Source organism: Emydura macquarii, unplaced genomic scaffold, assembly GCF_026122565.2.
Source record: "Emydura macquarii macquarii isolate MOO-44397 ecotype Brisbane River unplaced genomic scaffold, CSIRO-AGI_Emac_v2 contig_2422, whole genome shotgun sequence".
In the NCBI taxonomy this organism is placed as follows: Eukaryota; Metazoa; Chordata; order Testudines; family Chelidae; genus Emydura; species Emydura macquarii.
The window spans coordinates 18,116,509-18,137,153 of record NW_027132559.1 but is presented as its reverse complement, the minus strand read 5'-3'; the positions used below and the strand labels follow the sequence as shown (position 1 = coordinate 18,137,153).

Genomic DNA, 20,645 nt, shown 5'->3' with positions numbered 1-20,645 from the left:
CAGACACCAGTCTTGGTCACAGTTCTTGGTACAAGATAGAGCAAGTGAAAAACTTCTCAATCATCTTACTGGGATAGTTCAGCCGTGGTCAGGAAGAGCAGTTCTCCAGGAAAACCCCTGCTGGCCAGGAAAGGAGAGGCGGCATGAAAATTGCTGCAGAGACTCCATACCATCCAGGGATACTCTCGCTCAGGGGAAACCCGAACTGATCATTTATGTCTGCTTTACACCAGCATCGCAACACAGAGCGGACTTAACAGGACCATGGATCTGCCCAATACCATTGCATTAATTAAACTAAAAGTAAATCATCTTCTCAAAAATGCAGGTAACACCCTAAACACTCAGCGAAGGAAAGAACATAGCTTGGATAAGGGCAAGTAACAGCCACTTTTACATACTTGTTACACTTGGTACAATTCAGTGTAGTCAACACAGTGCGAGGGAGGTATAGATAGGATCTATCTAAGTGACTGGCTCAAATCTCAGTCCAAATTGTGTTCCAAACCTTTTTTATTTTGAAAATGTAAACATGATAAGTATAAACATTTTAAACATGCCCCATTTAATCTTCCTCCCCACAGACAGCTTCCAGCATTGCTTGGATTTAATAAATATGACATTAAAAACACTTTGCCCATTTCAATATAGCACTTTGCAGCTGAGGTTCACAAAGTGCTTTACAAAGGTGAATTATTGTCTCCATTTTGGTGATGAGGAAACTGGCCTAAGGCCACGAGTCAGTACATTCATCTGGGATTCTCATCAGGGCTGGCAAAGTCATCTGAGCAAGTTGGAGGTTTTGGTTCACATGAGTTCCAGGTCCTCCCTGGGGTCAGGAAATGGGACTGTGTTCTGGGTTGCCTCTGAGCCTGGGAAGCCCTGGAATGCCTGAGATTTGAAAAGAAAAGCCAGCCAGTCAGAGTGCCAGTCCTGAGACGCTCCCTTTGGGAAATATCGCTGACAGCAGGAAGCCTGCTGAAGGTCAGGGAGAGGGTATGAAGGGGAGAGAAGAGAGGTTTCAGGAATCCAAAGGCCCTTTAGGGGTAAAGATTTTGGGAGTTAGAAGGCTAATTAAGGACTGAGAAGAGGAAGCTGGCTGTCAAGAGAAGGGAAGAGAGGACAGGGATTGACCTATCTGTGTAGGAATTTATAAACCTCTCATCTTCCTAGCATCTGAGCACCTCATGATCATTAATGGATTTCATCCTCACAACACCCCTGTGGGAGAGGGAAAAACTATTCTCCCTGTTTTACAGATGGGGAGCTGAGATTCAGGGTAAATTAAGTGACTTGCCTAAGGTCACGCAGGCAGCCGGCCGTAGAGCTGGGAATTGAACCCATCACCTGAGCCCCAGGCCTGTGCTCTGTTCGGGTGGAAGGATACGTGGAGAAGGATGGCAGATAAAGAAAAGTGGGAGAAACACAGAGAAAGGGAACCCAGGAAGGGGTGGATTTTGGTGTTGGACCCATGGACTCTTCTTCAAACTGAACATAGGAACTGTCCGAGGTTCGCCCATTGCTAGAACTAGTAGGGTTTCAAATGTCACCATTCTCTCCTTGCTGGAGAGAAAGATGCAGACAGACAGGGGACTTCTGCACCACAGCAAGAAAATCCAACTGGCGAGAAAACTTTGGCCCAACTCGCAACTGCCTAGCACCTTGTGGTGTCATTTCACCTGCCCACAATTAATGGGCATCGTTCCCCGTCTGATTCAGTAGGGCTTTCCCCCCACTGTGCGCAGGCGTACATGACTGTGCCCAGGGACAGGCAGGGGAGAATCAGGCTCCTTGCCTTTATGCCTTTAGGCACTATTCTGGGGCAAGCTGAACTAAAGTCAATACAGAATTATAGAGTGAGGGGAAAGTAATAACCACAGGGCAAAACCAAGCCACAGTGGGTCAAATTCTAGCTCCAGTTGTACTGGGGCAGCCCACTTAGATGCAGTTATGTATGTGTAACTGAAGGCAGAATTTGGCCCGCTGTGTTTTAATTATGCTATGGACTTTCAAGTATACCCCTTCTGCAGCCCATCCTGAACAAGGCGACTGGCATTTCTGCCGGGGGGTCAACTGTGTCAAGTCTTCATATGTCCCAGTCTCTTGTATGATGGGCTGGGAGTGCAGTGAATGCATGCAAGCCCCAGTACACATGCCGTACTTTGCAGCTCTTCACAGGAAGTGACCCCGGGTCCTTTAAGGAGCAGCAATCACAACCTCAGGAGGGAGTCTCAGCTAGTCCTCATTACTCAGAAGAATTGTAGTCCTGATCTGGGCTTGGAGGGAATAGCTAGCTAAAACTGTAGCAAATGGGGTATGCTCAGGGGCGCAACAGGGATGGGAGAAGATTGTAATACAGTAGTTTCAATTTGAATCGTACTTTACAGTATATTTCGGCTGCTGTTGGCTCTTGTGACTGGACCAGACTACATTTCCCACTTTCTCAGTGACACAATTTTCTCTGTGTCTTTGTTAGTTGCCTGGTGTGTGCTGTTATACACTCCTTGTCGGAGGTTGTTGTTCTAGTTCAACAAACTGTCGCAAGTTGCCACAACTAAGCTTGAACACACAAAGCAGATTCTATCGCTTGCTGGAGCAAGAGTATGAGTGTCAGGCATTCCAGAGGAAGGCAAGAAGCCAGGAAGACCACCAAATGAGATAACTGGGACTTAAAAGTTGAGAGGGCAAAAAGTATCTTTCTTTAAAATAATAGTTTATTTTTCAAAGACCCAGGCTTCTCCAGCCTACGCAGCTGTCAGAGGATTTTCCCCAGATCAAAATCACGACATGCAATTTTCTGGTGAGTGTGATGCTTTCCGCCAAACCCCCACAACTGTGTCCCTCTCTCCCTTGCTTACTGATTTGCAAAGGCTTTAACAAACTTGCACCATTTCGTATGGGAAATAAAAATAATCTGCCCACTCGTCATGGAGCCTACCTTTTTACAAGCTTGCACAGACAAATACTAGGAAAAAAGGAGCCACAACTAGCTAGATCAGCAGTCTGCTGTTTAAACTCATGTACTTTACTGGCAGAATAATCGTGTGTTTCTAATTTACACATAATAAGCCCATGAAACTCTGATTAGAAACACGCAGTCTTTGCAAATGCAACAAGGAAATGTTAATGCAGTATAAAGAATGATCCAAGCTATTCACATTATCACATCGACATGTTTTCTATGATCGTGGATTAGCCAGTTTTCTCTTTCTTAATACAAGAGAACTTCATCAGCAGGACAATCCTTTCTGAACATCTTGTCTTACTATCCTTAAATGTTAACCATTTGACACCCAAATTATTCAGATATGATATACTGTGTAATGTTTGTCTCATTTTACTTTGTGTTGTTATACCATAAAACCTCACTGTAACACATCTATGCTCGCCTAAGAACTTTATGGTTGTTGCTGTGTAGAACCAGAATGCCACCGCAAGTGATAGAACTCAGATCCTCCTTCCACAAGTAAATGGGAATCTCCATAAGCTACTGGCAGCATAGGGCCTATGATACACAGGGTTCATACTTTGATTCCATTTACTAACTAGGGCATGGGTTACATATACACACAATCCAGCTAAGTACAATATATGATAGAATTTGAACACAGATTTCCTATTACCAGTAAGAACAGACTGCCAATGCTAGCACCAGGTCATTTATTTAATAATTTTTATTCAGGACTTCAGAGGAAATAGGCATAAGGTCATAGATGTTATGTTTGGAGTAATATAATGTAAGAGGCCAAAGGCAAGTGAGAAATAATAAACACATCAAGCTATTTAAGAGTTAAATTCAACCACTTGATCAAGGAGGAGTCTTTTTAAAACTTCAGAAGCCCTCCACCTCCAAAAGGAAATGGATCGACAATACGGTCAAACACGAGATGAAGGCTTGACATTGTCAGAACAGCTTTAACTGGTTGATCATACCCTAGGGCCAAGATACTATTGCTTAGCAACTTCTAACTGCTGATTAGCCTTCCCTGCCAGTTGTTCCTGGTTACTAGAACATCTTGCTTTTTTTCCACAGCTAAAGGAGTTATCCTGAAGCCGAAGTGGCTAACGGCCTACATTTTTAGCACTGAATTTCTCAGGTATAATTCCTGCTGATGAGCCTGATGTTTGTAGTCAAGTGCCCACAGGTTGTCACAATTGCATCAGGAATCCCCAAATGAAAGCCTGAGTCAGGTGCCCTTCTCCTTTTCTATCAGTAAATCCACTAGGAAATGTCAGACCAGATGTGCCAACAAACAAAGCCCTAAAATACAACTGGGGAGCATTTTGTCTGATCACCCCTCACTCTATCCTCTCACTGTCCATGATGACGCATGCTTTTGCACATAAAATTATGTTTCAGAGTTATTCCTTTAACAATAACCTTCAAAATCTGCACTAATGTCATAACTCAAACGTCCTCATTACGATAATGTATTTTTAGTCATCACTTCACAGGGCTTATTATGTGTAAATTAGAAAGACATTAATACCAGCAAAGCTATTCTCTCAACTATATAGACATTTACAACCTGACATAATCTTTTAAAACCTGAATTGTTTGCAATTAAACTGATTTTTTTTTCTTCATGAAGATGTCAAAGAATCTTAATTTCAGTTAATACTTGCAACCCTAATGAGTCTCCTTTACTAAAGAGCTGGCAGTGGTCTTCACAGTATAATGGTTCCAGGAACAACTGGAAATTACTTAGATATTATCATTTCTTCTTAGATCCATATCATCTCTGAAATGTGAAGCTCTTGCCAAATCTGGGCTGCTCAGCTGCTCTCTTATTTTTTTAAAAAAAGATTTCCCTGAAAAGTTCTTAAATGCTGAGAAGGCCTGACGTCAGTAGATCATGAGTCAACGAGAAGGATGCTAATGGACAGAATATGTGTGACCCCTGGAAAATTCTAGCATTAGAGGAGGCATGTCCAAACAAGGAGAACATTTCTTACATATGTTCTGAATTCTTTGCTTAGTCTGTCTTAGTTCTCATTGAATAAACACTCTTTTTCTAATATTAATCAGGCATATATATATTTTTCCAGTGAATATATTGGGACTGGGTTTAAGATTCAAGCTTGTGTTCCCAAAGATTGCTTTTTACTACATGCTGAGAAAAAACCTGGTTAGCTAGAAGAAAATGGAAGATACAACAGAACCTAGTAATCTGCTCCTTTTTATGTCTGTATAAAACATATCACCGGATGGCAAGAGAGGACTGGAGCCAAAGCTCATTGAAGTCATTAGATTTTGGATTTGGTTCACTGAGAGAGGGAAAATAACCTCTGTATTTTGAGAGCCTCATGGGTTATCTTTAAATGGCCACTTCAGAATTGTCATCTTGTTCTCTAGGCCAGGTTTTAGCCTTTTGTTCTTTACTATGTAGAAAGGTCAAGTTCCATTTTAATTCAGGAGTGCAAGGGCTCTGGAAGGAGTTCTTTGAGTGATACTGTAACTTAATTGGTGGTATTTAGTTCATATGCTGAATGTCTCTGGAATAAGACTACCTGAAGTCTCTCTTCTTTTGAGAAAGTAGTGCTACCATTTAATTCAGAGTTGCTGGACAGAACAGCTGCAGAACTAAGGGAATACTATGTAGTTTCCCAAGACACCTCTTCATTTTATAAATTTAGAACCCTTCCTGCATGCCATTGCTGAGCAATGACTCCTGTTGTTAGTCCCACTGAAGTCAATAGAACTACTTATGAGAGTACCAGTGGGAATAAGGGATTCACAGCCTGGTTCAGAGCTGTCTGTGATTCATCAGTGCTACACTTTGATTTTTGTTACATCCTCTCCTGTATCTTTATGTTGTCTATTTTGATTGCAAATATCTTTGGGAAAATATCTTTTCTCTGTATTGGTGTTTTGTGCTTTGCAAGGTGTTCTTTTCTCAATAGCTGTGATTTTGTTCACAAAAAATGGTATGAGCAGTTGATCAATTTAAATTAATAATCGGGTAACAACTGCAGATGTCACTAACTGTGCCACCAACAACAGAATAATTAATAATAATAAATTCCCAGTGTTCCCAGTTACATTGAGCCGTGTAATGATCCTGTGCCATAGGATCTACATAATAGGAACACAAATTCTTGGTTGGCAAGGCTGGTATTATAATGGACCTTCTATGCTGTGTTGCAGCCAGTTTTCTACCTCTTCTTCTGTTCCCTTTCCTCCCTCTTACCCTGGCAGTTTTTAGACCCTGTGAAAGGATGGGATTCACTAACATATTGTACTTTTCACAGTCACTGCAAATGAGCTGCAGTGGCTTGGAAGTTCAGAGAACAGCCGTGCCACTATAAATAGAACCAGAAACCCACACCTGTGGCCGCACAGAACAGAGCCTGATGTCTCTGGCCAGGTCCTGACCAGCTGAGGAGGGCTCAGTCCAGTTCAGAAGGGTGGGTGTTTGTGTGTTCTAAGCTGGCTTTTAGGTTCTTGTGGGCTCCCTCCCAATCCTGGAGTCATGCTAGTGCTGGCCATTCCAGTAACCAGGGATCATTAAGGTGTAAGGCAGCCCTAGCCACATTCCCCAAACCAGCAGCTGGGAGGGTAGTATAAGAGTTGCAGAGGTGATTCTACGCCACCTAAGGATTCCTTTAGGCAGGAGAAATCCTCCACTGGTGGCTAAACCAGAATTAGGGCAGCTCTGGCTGCTGCAGTGGCACAAAATTGCTCCACTAGAGGACCAGGGCCTCTATCTATATATCCGTGTATTTCAAGTGCACAGTCACCGTGATACCTCAGGGGACAAGAAGAACACAAAGGGTCGTTTCTAACCAAGTGAGGTTCATTGTGTGGTTAGTTTGACGTTACATGGTACCATGCATCCCTCATTAAAACAGAGATAATCTCCGTAGTTTGGATATGTAGAGAGAATTAAAAAAAATTTCTCCCTCACAAAATGATTATTTTTGTAACCAGAAATTATTTTGGAGGGGTCTTTCCTAGAAATCAGAGTGCACTACTTATGATTGGAAAGCCATCTGCCCCACCTATTCTTACCTGCTACTGACACAGGACAGAGAGTAAATGACTAGAAAGCTGTTCAGCATGTTTGATCTTTTTCCACCTGCAATAAATTTACCCCAACAATAGGATCAAACAGTTTATTTTTTTTAATTGTTACCTTCCTTTGTAACGAGCGTTGAGACCTATGGATGAAAAGTACTAGCATTGATACGGTTTTAACTCACACACTATATATCCCTACTGTGTATGATAAAGAAACGAGAAAACCTTTCAGAGTACATATTTACTGTACGTACAGCTAGAAGTGTGTAATTTTGAAACAAGAAGATATTTAAGGGAGTTAAAACTTAAACTTCCTGATGGACAAAGAATCCAGAAGCTGGAAAAAGAACAACTGCACCAAAATAACATTACACTAGAACATACAGCGGAAATTGCCAACCCATCTAAACGAGGCTCTGTTCTGCTCATACTATCCCCTTTGCAATTCTCTCTCAAAGCATTTCAAAACAGCAGGCAATCCTAAGTGCTACATACCTTAGGCCTGATCCCACATTCCTTGGATCCAAGCACTCCTGTTGACTGCATTGGGAGTTTTTGGATGCTCAAAGAATGAGAGGTCAGCCCCCGTGAGTGCTACAATATCCATGCAATTTAAAGTTCAAAAAAGATTGCTATGACATCTTGCAGTGGTGAGCCGCCACTTGAAAATCAGGTAACTTTTGGTCGTTACATTGAATCCAGTTGAAATGACTGATCTTGTATTCCCCTAGACATTGTGGGTTGGAGACTGGCCACCCATCCCACACAGTCTTATTAGGGGAGCTGATGTAAAATTGGACTGTGCTTTAAGCCTCAGAAAAATCCACTTTTTTAAAAAAAACAAACATTTTGCACATGTTGGCTTGGGGTAGAATCCGGTGTCAGAGGTAGGCCCTAAATGGATGTCCCAGTGCTGCTTAGTCTTGAGCCTAACTACGTGGGCTTTTCGTGTTTCATTTGTGTGTATATTAAATGAGATTCACTAAATAAAAAATGACTTTGGAGTCTGCCCAGCATCCAGTACAGCGTGTTCCCATTCTGTACGGCCGAGGAGGTTGAGATGCTCGCCCACTTCACTCCACCATATGTTATGCTCAGCTAAATCACTTCATCTTACAAAATTTCAAAGTGAATGAGGTCAAAACTTCAGAGGTGACCTTAACTCTTTACAAAATATTTGCTGTCACAGATGTTGTGAAGAAAAGACTGTTTCAGAGGAGCAGCCATGATTAGACAGGATTCCTTCTGACGGTGAAATGCACTCCCTTCTCCCATTGCAAAAGCTAGAAGACTCTCCACTCTGTTTCCTCTCTGCCCTGGCAAGTGCTCATAAACTCGCCTTACTCTTCTCAGTGCAACAATCATGAGCTCCGATAATCCCCATTCCACCTATTGCTATACCTCTCAGAAGTCCCTACAGCCCTTACCCTGTACAGTTACCCAGCGATACGCTCCTCACAAGTCTCCATATCCTGTTCACACCTATTACAAGTAGCCATGACCCTAACTTGAATAGAGCCTTATCACTCCCAAACTCCCATAGTCCCTACTCTACCAGGGGCCATATACCTCACAAGCCATGCTTTCCTACCCGGCCAAATGCCACTGTTTCCACAAAACATGGCCCCTTCTCTACCTGGTGTCACACCTCTTGCAAGACATGGCTATATAACCTCATGATAAGGACATGATATACAGTGGCCGTATCCTACAACATAGCCATTTGCCAGGATGTAACTTGGTGTTTATTTGTAGAGTGCTATCAGTGTTTCTGGCACTAACCAACACAATGGGGAAGCAGAGTCTTTAACCTAAATCCTTTTTTTTCTCTTACTTCCCTCTCTTTCTTCTTTCCCAGCCAATGGGAGAAGTAGCTTCGTTAGTCTTTAGGTCAGATTAGCTGATTCAGGTTTTATTTGTTTGCTTGCTTGTTTATATTTGTTTGCATGTCCATGAGTGTGACATAATTATGGTGGGAAATCTAAACTGAGGACATGTTTTTCATTTAGTTGTGGAAGTAGATAGTTCTATGGCTGTTCTTCTCAATTGTGGCAGGGAGTTCTGTAGTCTAGGACCAGCTCCTGTGGAAGTTCTGCCTCCTGCATTCACTAATCTTGCTGGTCAGCAGTTTCCATGTTCTAGTGGCGTGTACCCATCATGGGACGTCACAGTTGCTGAGGGGTTGGTTCTGGTGGAGAGAGCCAATCCCATTGAGTGCTTTGACTACCAGGACAGAATCTCTGAAAAGCAGTGCAGAATAGAACACTAGGATACTTTGTTCAGGATGACTTACATTGCCAAACAGACAAACTGTTACATGTTGTACTGGTTGAAGCTTTCTCAATGTGTGTGGCTTCACTGTGTTGGATTATATGCAAGCCTGAGATCACAGATGTGTCAATCACCATGGCCAGGTCCATGCCTGACAGTGTGGGAAGCAATCTTCTGCCCACTTGCAGAGGGAAGCAGGCATTTTTTACCTTCAGTGCTGCAGAAAGTTCCAAAGGACCTCCAGGCAGTGGACTAGCTTAACAATCTGAGGACAGATGTCCTTTGTACTTGAGGATTTCTTCAAAGTGCTTCCCTCTTCCTGTCAACATCATCTAACTCACACCTGGGTTCATCCTTAGCCAGCTGCTCTCAGGTGTTGATTTCTGCTGGGCATGGAGAAAGCTAAGAGGTAGTACTGTTTATGTTTGTTGTAAAGGAGATCTAGTTCAGGGTGTGGTCTGACAGCACTGTTTCCTCAGCCATCCCAGTGGCTTCAAATATATGTTGAATAATAAGGAGAGGAGGATGGAGCCTTGTGGCAGTTCACTGATGAGCACTTTGGGGAAGGAGGAACCATTGCTCATAATGATCTTCTGGATTCTGATTTATTCTTGATTTATTTTCACTGCTGTCGCTTCTTGGAGTCAGGGTACGTGGTCATCAGCTCTATCAAATACTGCAGAGAGGTCCATCAGCATGAATATGGATGTGCTTTCCTTGTCTCTGAACAAGTGGAGTCATCTACCAGAATGCTGCCTCCATATCATGCCTGGGCCTGATGCCTGACTGAGAGGAGCACAGGATATTGGCAGATAGCAGGAGACACTGGAGACTGTATTTCGTTAGCTTCTTGACTACCTTGCCTCAAAAAGGGAAGTTAGGGCATGGGCAATCGTTTGCCAAGTTCCTCAGTCTTTAAAGTGGAAGGAGTGTTCAACACAAGAACACAACACATTTTTAATTCGTTTGGAATGTCTTTCAGTTGCTCTTTCAGAGCAGTGAAAATGTGATCTGATTACGCTGAGGATATTACCATTTCTAACAGGGCTGGGGCTGTGCACTCAGCCTTTCCTTCAGGGATCCATACTTTTTGGCAGCTTCTCTCTGGTTTCTTAGGGTATTTGGAAAGGAAGCATGACTAGCCTGCTGCTTAGGCTGAAAGGAGGAAGAACTGGTTTCAATGTTCCTTGCAATGAGTTACACAGTCTAATCCCATGAGATTGCATTTCATTTTTCTTTTCCTAGTCATATGTAGCCAGCCATATTCTCCATTCCTTTATGATAATCTCTTCCTAGGAAAGGGTAAGGAAATGACTACAGCCAAACTATAAGTCAAGTATGTTATGCTACAGAACAGAAAATAGGAAACATTTTTCCAAATAGAAGGAAATTGCTTTTCACGGTCCCTAAAGGAAAAAAAAGGCATTTAGGACACTAAGTCTCTTATTAATAAAATTATAAAATCTTCCTATGGGCCATATTTTACCCTCATTTCTCACAAAGAAATACTCCCACTGATATCAGTGGGACTTCTGCATGTAGACTGAAGGGACAACATGAAATTGCTGTACCAGAGTATGCAGTACCAGTCAAGGTAGCAGTACGGTATCAACATTTTCATGTAACAGCCTCCTAATATCACTATAAAACAGATTTCCTTGTCTTCTAATGGGAGTTCTTGGGATTTTTTTTCCAAAGGGTGATCCACAGTCATTTTCAATTCAGAAGAGTGCATGATCAGTAACCACAGTACAAATTCATTTATTTGGGGCCAGATCCTTTGTCCCCTGCTAAGATGGAATAAGGCGACATTCAACTAGTTATAAAGGAACTCAGGACAGAGGAATCTTCAGCTACTGTAAAGGAACTTGGGGTGGAGAGAGGTGAGGACGGTCGGGGTCAAAGTTCAAAATGTTCTGGTTGATCTTTAGCCAGTGGACTGGTGCCTATAGGATCTTAGGTTGGCGGCATCTCAGTCCCCAGAGGTGTCGAAAGGTGGATTACTACTGCACTGAGCCCTTTGAACTCATGTTATATCACATGTCACCAGCATTGAGTTTCACTGCTGTCCAATGCAAGAAATAAAGACACAGTAACAATCCTGTAACAGGATCTGTTTTGGTGCTTGTAGAAAACCAATCATTCAAATCAAAGCTCTTTAGCTACAGCATACTAAAATCCACATCTATACAAATCCTATGCACTTCCTCACCTCTTGTACACAGCCCTGTTCCAGGCCCCCTGGGATGCCTGGAGTTGCACTGATTGGTAAGAGTATAGGAATGATATCACTTCATTGAATTTCAAAGAATGGCCGGCAGATGGGAATGATCAGACAAGGCTGGTAACCATCATGGAAAAAAAACCTGACAAGACTCTCCTGATAGGTCACTGAAAGATGAAACTGAGAAGGCCCCTTTCTACCTGGCTATGCCTAATAATGGCAGCAAATCGTCAACTACAGTAACTAAGTAACATCATAGCTCACCTGCATGAATAGGTGATCCTATCACCCCTTTTAGGAACAGAGTGAAGGACATCAAGTCTTCCTTTTAGCACTTTAACAACAAAGCAAGACAGACTGGGGTTTGTCAGAGTCTTGGGAAACAGCAGCCTTGATTCTCTGCTGGAAAACAGGCATCGCTGTCTGAGAGGTCAAAGCAAGACTTAAAATAGGGCAACTGACCTTGGTAGGTTTAAGTAAAGAGAAGCGGGAGCTGTCAGGGAGGATGCAAAGATGAGGCGCGGATGAACCTAAGCATCCATATAAAATCTTTTGAGGACTTCTCGTCATTACAATATATTGGAGCTGATTCACATTCAGGGCCTTTTACACCAATCTGTAAATGAGGATCAGGCCCTTTAATACTAGGATTGTATGCTTTTTGGGGTCAGGGACCATCTTTTTGTTCTGTACACTATACAACTATACAACGAGTAGAGTCTTGTTCCATGTCTAGGGCTCCTAGGCACCAGCGCAATACAAATAAATAATTCCCTGCAGCAATCACAGCATATAGCAAAACTGGCTTGGAAAAGCCTTCTTTGCCAAGTGTCCCCTATCAGGCTGAAATCTAGGATGGGTCAATCTGTGGACTGAGAGGTCAGAAACTCCTGGCACTTCCAACTCGTAACAGGCATTTTCTCCAAAGAACCACTTTAGTATAGCACCATGAGAGTATGGCCTAGCACCAACTAGCTATCTCCCGAGGTAATGTAAAGCACCATCCCATATGTATAAGGAGTTTAAAAGATACAGTGAGCAGGCTGGGGTTTGGTTTGAAGTGTCGGTGAAAGTTCAGTTATTTTATCCAGACTGATGATAATGAGATTCTCATCAGTACTGCTGGCCACCCTCTGTTTTATATCTTCATCTGCTTCTTCCATTTTCTCTTCCTCCAGTTTCCCCTTTCCTCCCCACATCCCTCTCACCTTGCTATTTTCATCTGCAAGCAGCCAGAGAAAGAATGTGACTTGGATCATGTTCCAAATCACAGGGAGAAGGGTGAATATGAGCAGAGACAGCAACAGTGTGATTCTAGCCAGGGTCACTCTGCCATTGGTGGTGGGATGGGGAGTTGTTTCTGTTGAGGAAAGTGATGTGACTGCCTTTCAAGGAGGCAGCCCCTCCCATGTGAAGTTTAGTAAGCACTCAGGAATCAGGTTTGTCAGGGAAGCATTGCTTTGTAGTTCCAGAAGGATTCAGCCCAGTCAGAATCTTCTCAGGCTCCTGAATATGCACAGAGGCTTAATTCAGCCAAGAGGATAGTCACTCCCATACCAATATTGTGCCATCTCAGTTGGATAGGCACACAATATGACAGTCAAACAATAATTGCCCTTGTGCCAGTCAGTCAGTTTGTCCTCCTGATTGTGTGGCCAGTCAATATGTTCACTTCTAAGAGTACCTGGAACTGGCTTATGGAGACCAACTTTTAAAAGCAGAGACCTTTGTGCACGCCCAAAAATACATGCACAACTGTGTGACCTTCACCTGTGCATGCAACTGCTGTGAATGCATGTGATTGAGCTTGCAAATGGCCATTTCAATACTTGATGGACTTTTGCACATGCAAATGTCTGATTTGCTCACACAGTTGTAGTAAATGTGAATCCACATGTAGGCACATGCAATTTGGCCCAGTGGAATTGCCAGATAAGCTTGCAGGAGCATAGAATTCTGTGATAAAATCTATATAAACAGCATAGGCCAGGAGCACTGCAGGAGAGGCACTCTCAACTCATTGAGGAATGCTTACTTCACTTCATAATGACCGGTTGCCAACTCATGCTGTTTTATTGCAAATCTCACCATATTTAATGTTTTCCTAAAAGCCACAGGTTGCAGAGTAATTTTTGAAAATATGATACCTAAAGGCTCCATTACCAGAAGGCAAATACAAAAAACCAAAACATTTATTATATTTTAAAAAAATCCAGAATTTTTTGGGCCTGACTCATGGTTTTTGAATGCTTGGAGTTGGTGAAGGAATGAAGCTGGCAAGTTCTGACAATCTCCTAATGAATAATGCTTCCTGGGGACAGCATACGTGACAGGGTAAAGAGGAGCATCTGGTCAATTATCTCTAACTCCTTCATAACTGCGAATACCTCAGTCACATTCCTTCCAACCCTTCTTCTTCCCTGGAAGTGGGGAGTCACATTAAATTGGAAAATAACATCAAACATGGTGACTTTCTCTAAAGCTCTATGATATCCATTACTGTTGGACTCAGTTAGCACCAGCTAGTGGTCTAAGGAAGTAGCTTGCAAAATTTAACAGAACCTAAAATGGTTGCTGCTTCCTGAGTAACATACGTCAAGCGTCTGTCACAGTGTGTTCTGCTACTAATTTACTGGTTACAGCACCAGCACAACTCCTAATCACTGCCAATAACTAATAACACTACCTGCATCTTTGCAGACAGTTAGATGGTCCATATATATCTCTCAAGAAGAGAGTGACTTTTTTATGTTGAAATTTATTTGCCAGAGATTTTATACCATCAAAACATACCCCTACACAATCTCATTGCTATTTACCCATTAGGCTCCGGTTCAACATAAAAAGACCATGGTGACATTCATCCCTCAGCACCATATTCTGCTCTTATGATGAAGCGCTAAATTGAAATTGGCATGAGACGGTGGCAGTCATCTTGGAAAAAGAACTGGAAGAGGTTTGCTTCAGAAGTTTTTATGTTAAACGTTTATCTGACGTAAGGCAAAAATTGGGCTAACTGGTTTGGGATTCTGCAGCTGGAAGGAGGAGGAGAGTGAAGAGGATTTTTTTTGTCTTAAATGAATTAGTTACTCCGGCTGAGATTTTGCTGCTGGGAGGGGGAAAGGAGATAAAGAGTGAGAGCACAGTATATTCTAAACTTTTTACATTGGTGTAAAAATATATACATTTTGGCTCCAGTTCTTCAGGAGGAAGCTAGTACATCTCAGAGCAGCACTCAAATATGCTGAATAGACCCTGAAGTATTGTAGCGAGGTCAAGGGAATGACATGGCCAGAGCAAGCAGCTTCCTTCAAGCTGTAGTTGTGTTTGTAAGTTTCACAAATTTGTGAGTTGGTTTTTTTTTTAAAAAGACAAAACAGGTCCTTATGTTGTCACAATCAACCAGAGCTGGCCAGGAATATACTGATTAAATGCGTTTTCATCTGAAATAGTTGATTCATTGATAGCCGAAACTGTTAAAAAAAAAAAAAAAAAAAAAAAAAGAATTGGTTGGCATGAATCTCACAATTCAAATTTATTTTTTTGGCAAAACTCATATTAATGTTTTACCATACACAAAGAGCAAATTGGTACTTTTAATCAATGTTATAGAAACCAAAGTAAGAAAGAACAAATGCAGTATCGACAAGTCCTGGCATTAAAATGTCATGAGACTAGCTTAAAAATCATTAGATTGTTTTAAAATAATAAATTCGGGGTTCTTTTTGTTTGCTTTCACATTTCTGAGACTTTTGAGTGGACTCTGGTCAGGTTTTGAAGCTTTTCTCTACAACCATGAGGGCAGGGAACTTACTTATTTTTTAAATGAATGCTGAGATTTTCATGGAATGACCTGAAGCAGGGGCATTAAGAGGAACACAAAGTGTTATGAGCCTTGCGATAAAACATGAGAGATGGCAACAGAATGCTTCCATGAGATAGAGTGTGTGGTGTGTGTTTGACTCCCTCTCTTAGAGTGGCCATATTTAGGAAGTGAACCACTGTCTCCAAAACAGAGGGCCTCCCAGCAAACCTGCAGGCGGCCATCTTCCATTTTAAGATGTGGCATCTGCTAAGTTACATAGCTACATGCACCACAAAAATAAACAAAAAGAATAAAATGGGTGATGGGAGGAACAGCTTGCTGATGGATCAGTGTTTCCAGCTATTTCCTGGGTCAAATCTTGCTTCCTTAGAAGAAGAAGGTGACAAAACTCCCACTGACTTTAATTTGCTCATGCGTAACTGCAGCTAAGCTATGTAAAAATTATTTCAATCGCTCTGGAACAGAACTGGCAATATGTTGTATTCATTTAACCAGTAACATATTTTAACAGCACATTTTTCTAACAGTTGAAGTGAGTAAGAGTTGATTTCTTCATGAACATGTGCACACTGTCAGCTGCTTGTGAGGTAGTAGTGAGGGCAGATTCTGATGTGCTACCATGCATGGGGGGCTGCTGGCTGGGAAGCAGTCAAGACCATTGCTCCAGAGGATGATGAAGGCTGGTCAAGTTCAGTGAAGGATGGACCTTAACAGAGTCAGAAGTTTGCTTCAGAGATGCACCCAAAAGTATAAATGCTTAGCTGAAATTTATCCTTATTCATCATCTTATTCATCAGATTCTCACACAGTCTCTTCCCCACTGCCCTTCAGCATGACTTGACATCCTTGAAATCATCTAAAAGGCTCCTGACCTCTCCACCTTTCCTCCTTAAACACCCATTTTTATTGTGTTGCCTACAGAGAATTTACTTGATTTGTCGTTCCCTTTCCACTAGCATCTGCCTTCTTGTCTGTCCTTAGTATGTTTTTTCCTCAGAGCAAGGACTATGTTAAAGCACCTAGCACATTATCAGCCCTACTATCAACAAACAAATAATAACCTCTTGGGGCTGCGAAGTAAGGCTGGATATGTCAGGAGGACAGGAATTCTTGCAAGTTTTCTTGTCGGTCCTTGTCACAGGGTCCAGTCACCGCAGATGGCATCTCCTCCTGGCCATCCTGGAGATTAACTGTGGCTAGGCATTGCATCTTCCTGTGGTAGTCTCTCTCTCATTGTCTTCTTGCCCTGCGGACCCCTCTTGCCTCTTTGTAACTCAGCCCTCCAGCCAGGTCACTAGTATCCCCCTTCTAGGGGTATTGTAACAAAGTCTTTCCAGGACTCCCAGGCAGTCTGTTGGCCTCTGCCACAATTTCAATGACTGGTAGGGGAACCTGGGCCTGCCCTCTACTCCACATTTCAGTTCAGGCATCCTCCAGTTAGTAGCCAAGGCCTGCACCGTCCTACCTTGCTGCTTTTCCCTGAGCCTTTTTCTACCTTCCTGACTTCCCTACCTCCTTGGGTTTGCCAACCTTCCATCTTCCTCCTTCCAGGGAGCAATTGTGGACTACACTCTAGACCAGGGGTGGGCAAACTATGACCCGCAGGACACATACAGCTCATCTGAGCATTTCATCAGGCCTGCTCCCTCCTCCCAGCCTCGCCCCTTCCCCCACCACATGGGCCCAGTGGCACCCTAATTGGAGCCACTCATGGCCCCAAGCAGGACACATGGTGGCCTCTCCCCCTGCACAGCCCCATCCCTGATGTGGCCCTCAGGCCAAAAAGTTTGCCCACCCCTGCTCTAGCCCCAGTACACCTCCCTCCTCCTAGGAAGCAACTGTAGACTACTTCCCTGCAGACCCCTTCAGTTACCAATGACCTGGCTTTATATAGGCTCCTTCTGTTCCTGTCCAGCTGAGTCTCATGTCATTAATCAATCCCTGCTCTCTGGCTCCTCCTCCAGATGCAACCTGGTGAGTTAATTAGCCTGCCTGGCCATCTCAACCCCTTCCAAATCTGTTGCGGGGGAGGGGGAGGGACACCCCCCTCACACTCCTGCTTCTGCTCAAGCTGGAAGTACCAGGAGAACAGCCTTGCTGGTGGTATTTTGACATTCCCATTTCTGGAGAGACACAAGAAATGCACTAGCATGCAACGATATAAAATAACCAGAAAGGAAGTTAGCTAACAGTCTGAACTTAAAGCCAGGTTTGGTTTGGCTGGATTTTGGATAAAGGCTTGAGAGGGCTGGAGGGAGGGGGCTGCACTGGATCCAGAGTGGTTCATTTAGCACTAATCATGCTGTGAAGGCAAAGGAGAAAGATCCTAGTTTGTGGAGTAGGGCGGGTGGATTGCATCCTCACTGCGTAAATCCCTTTAGAAAATGAGACTTAGACTCCTAAGTCAGTTAGGCATTGCAACGCTGAGCACAGCAACACTAAATACCTTTACAAATCCCTTCTGCAGTAAGTAACACTGGCTCTGGAGCATCAACTGCAATGATTGCACACAACTCCTTTAACCAACAGTCAAACAGAGTTTTACTTCTGTTCAGCAAACACCTTGCTGCTCTCTGCTAGGCTTGTGACACTCCACAAGCCCATCTCAACTACAGATACTCTGAGAATCAAATCTCACAGCAGCTTCTGTTATAATCCACGAGGTGGAGACGTTAATAGTCTTGCTTGCACATTAGTGTCACAAACTGTAGTATGGAAGGCAGCTGTCAAAGGAAGAATGAATGGGACAAGAGGAGAAACTGGTGCTCCAGTAGTTACAAAGGGAGATAATGACTGGCAATTTGCCAGGGTTTGTCATTTTAATGTTCTTGACCCAGGAATCTTTGGATCTTGAGACTTCAAAAAAAAAAAAAAAAAAAAAAAAAGTAACAGTTTTTTTTAAAGTGGCAATTTACGATTATGTACCATGGTATCTCAGCTTCCTTTTTAATTAATTTCTAAATCCAGGAAATCCATTCATAACAATTCTGGAATGCTGAAAAAAATCACTGAGGAACTACAAAGAGCAGGTAAACCAAAAGTATTTAAAACAGTTACAGATGAGCTGATAAGAGGCTCAAAGAAATAGTTAAATTTGTGTGCAGGTAATTAAACCTCAGTTTCTGGAATGTATAAACATAGCACTTTTTTTCCCCTCCTGGCCTTAAAATTTGATCCAAGTCTGGGAGTTAAAATGTCCCATTTTGTGTAATCAGGTTCTGGTTGAACATGATTGCTGAATTATTTTAAATTGAAGACACATGTCTGGAAGTTGAGCTCTGTATATTATTCCAGAATGGTGTCCATTAGGTTTTATACACAGGGGCTATCTTCATTCCTTATGCATCAGGATTAGCAAATGGTGAATCATGAATATGGAGTGAAAAAAATGTGGTACTAGTTAAAGGGTGATTTTGGAAATTATCTTTCATGCATTATTCAAAAACTTTTTGGTCTCCCCTGCCTAGAGTCCCAGTGGCTGTTTAAAAGTGTTATTTTAAAACACAGTCATACAAGGCATTTGCAAATCTATGTCATTCTTTCATTAAAAAAAATTTTTTTTTGCATCTTGAATTGAGCATTGAACCAACATTCACTTTAACCCCTCGTCAGTCCTAAAGCAATGGTTGCATCACTATTTGCTGTCCTTGTATAATATGTTTGTCCCTGAACCCCGTGTTTTTATGCTGTACCTTTTAGAGGCAGATGGACCATTACATAAACTGAAACCTGTTTTCATGAATACTCCCTATGGCATCCTGTAAGCAGTATGGGGAGAGAACTGTGAAACAAAGCTGAGTACTTCGCCTATCCATATGGCAAATGAGAGGATGTCCTTATATACCATACCACTAAAAGCAATGTTATAAATCAAGTCATGGAGTCTTGATAGTGAGACATGTAATCATGAGCTTTGTTTATCATGTCTGCTCTGTCTGAATATTCACATAGCATTGCCTCATTCCTAAGGTCCTGGGCTGGAGTCTCTTTGGGGATGAGGCCCTCCCTTGCACCTCTTTGCCTCAGGGCGACCACCTAAATGCACTGTGGGGCACCTTCCCTTTTCTTGTGTGCACCCACAAAATGGGCTGCTACAGAGGACAGATGTTCAAAATAGTTTGGACATAAAGGTTTTGTCTTAACGGGGAAAAAAAAAAAAGGCCTTGTTTCAAAAGTGAAACTCACTGAAAGATCATTGAGATTTTTCCAGTTTTTGCAAAATTTTCCACGCCTTTTTAATCGACGTTTTTAATTGAAAAAATTACTAACATTTTTATCAAAGTCATTTTGGAAGTTGTTATCCATTTTTGTCGTTGTTTACCAGTGCACAAAAAATGTCAGTAACTGTAAAAAAAAAAATGATTTTGATATAAATATTGAGAAAAATATTGAGAAAACAGATCCATTTTGAGCCCTGTGACATTGAAATAACGTCAACATTGATTTTTAAATGAAATAATTTCCCCAGTTTTGATCAGTTCTGCTGCTCAGTTGCACATAGAGGTTTGCAGATTCCCTCATTATCGTATTTCATCACACTGGCCCTGATCATGGCAGCGCTTCTGCACTTTAAACCTTCCATACTCTTTTCCCCAGTCAGGGAGATTTCTTCCTAAAGGAGTAAAACAGCTGGAAAACAAATCTATGTCTCTTGCAAGGATATGGATCTTAAATATTATCGTTTAAAAGCATCATTTTCCAAAAATCTCTCACTCTCTTAAATAACACACCACCTATTGTTTTGTGCAGAGCAAAAGATAGAGTTGGCAGCTGACATGTCTGAGGTCATTCAATAAATGTATGTAATGGAGTAGTCATGGTTGGGATGCGTTATAGGCTTAATGTGAATCTGAAAATCCCACAGACAACACATAGCATCCCTTAAAAATCATACTACAGTATTGTACAAGAATGGTCCTAAAACCTACAGCTTACAGTGGTGTTCCACTGTTTTGGTCCATTACTGTGTGATTTTTTAAGGGATTTTCATTAAAGTAGATAGTTACACAGATTCGTGTTTTGCTAATGCCTTGCTAACACACAGCACAGAGTTGTGAGAGGTCACACAATGAAAAGCACTTCCTCCATCCACAGAGAAAAGGACAATTTACAGTATGGTTGGAAACGACATCTTGAATTAAAATGTCCTTTTACGAGCATATTTTGATAGTCACCATAGAGCTAGAAAGACAGTGAAACCAACAGTATTTATACTGGACATCCCTGAGGGCAGGGGCCATGGAAGAAATTCTCTCACCACTGTAGATCCAGAGTAACTCCATTAAAGTGATCGCAGTTATAGG

The 20,645-nt window shown here is 42.2% G+C and overlaps 1 long non-coding RNA gene across 1 annotated transcript; it reads right to left on the bottom strand.

Annotated features, from left to right (window-relative positions):
- Positions 1 to 15,431: 15,431 nt before the first annotated feature.
- On the bottom strand, positions 15,432 to 17,005 carry LOC137162087 (uncharacterized). Its single transcript, XR_010922272.1, has 2 exons — positions 16,404 to 17,005; positions 15,432 to 16,048 (listed from the first exon to the last, which is right to left on the bottom strand). It is a non-coding gene; the product is annotated as an uncharacterized lncRNA (long non-coding RNA).
- Between the last annotated feature and the right edge of the window lie 3,640 nt (positions 17,006 to 20,645).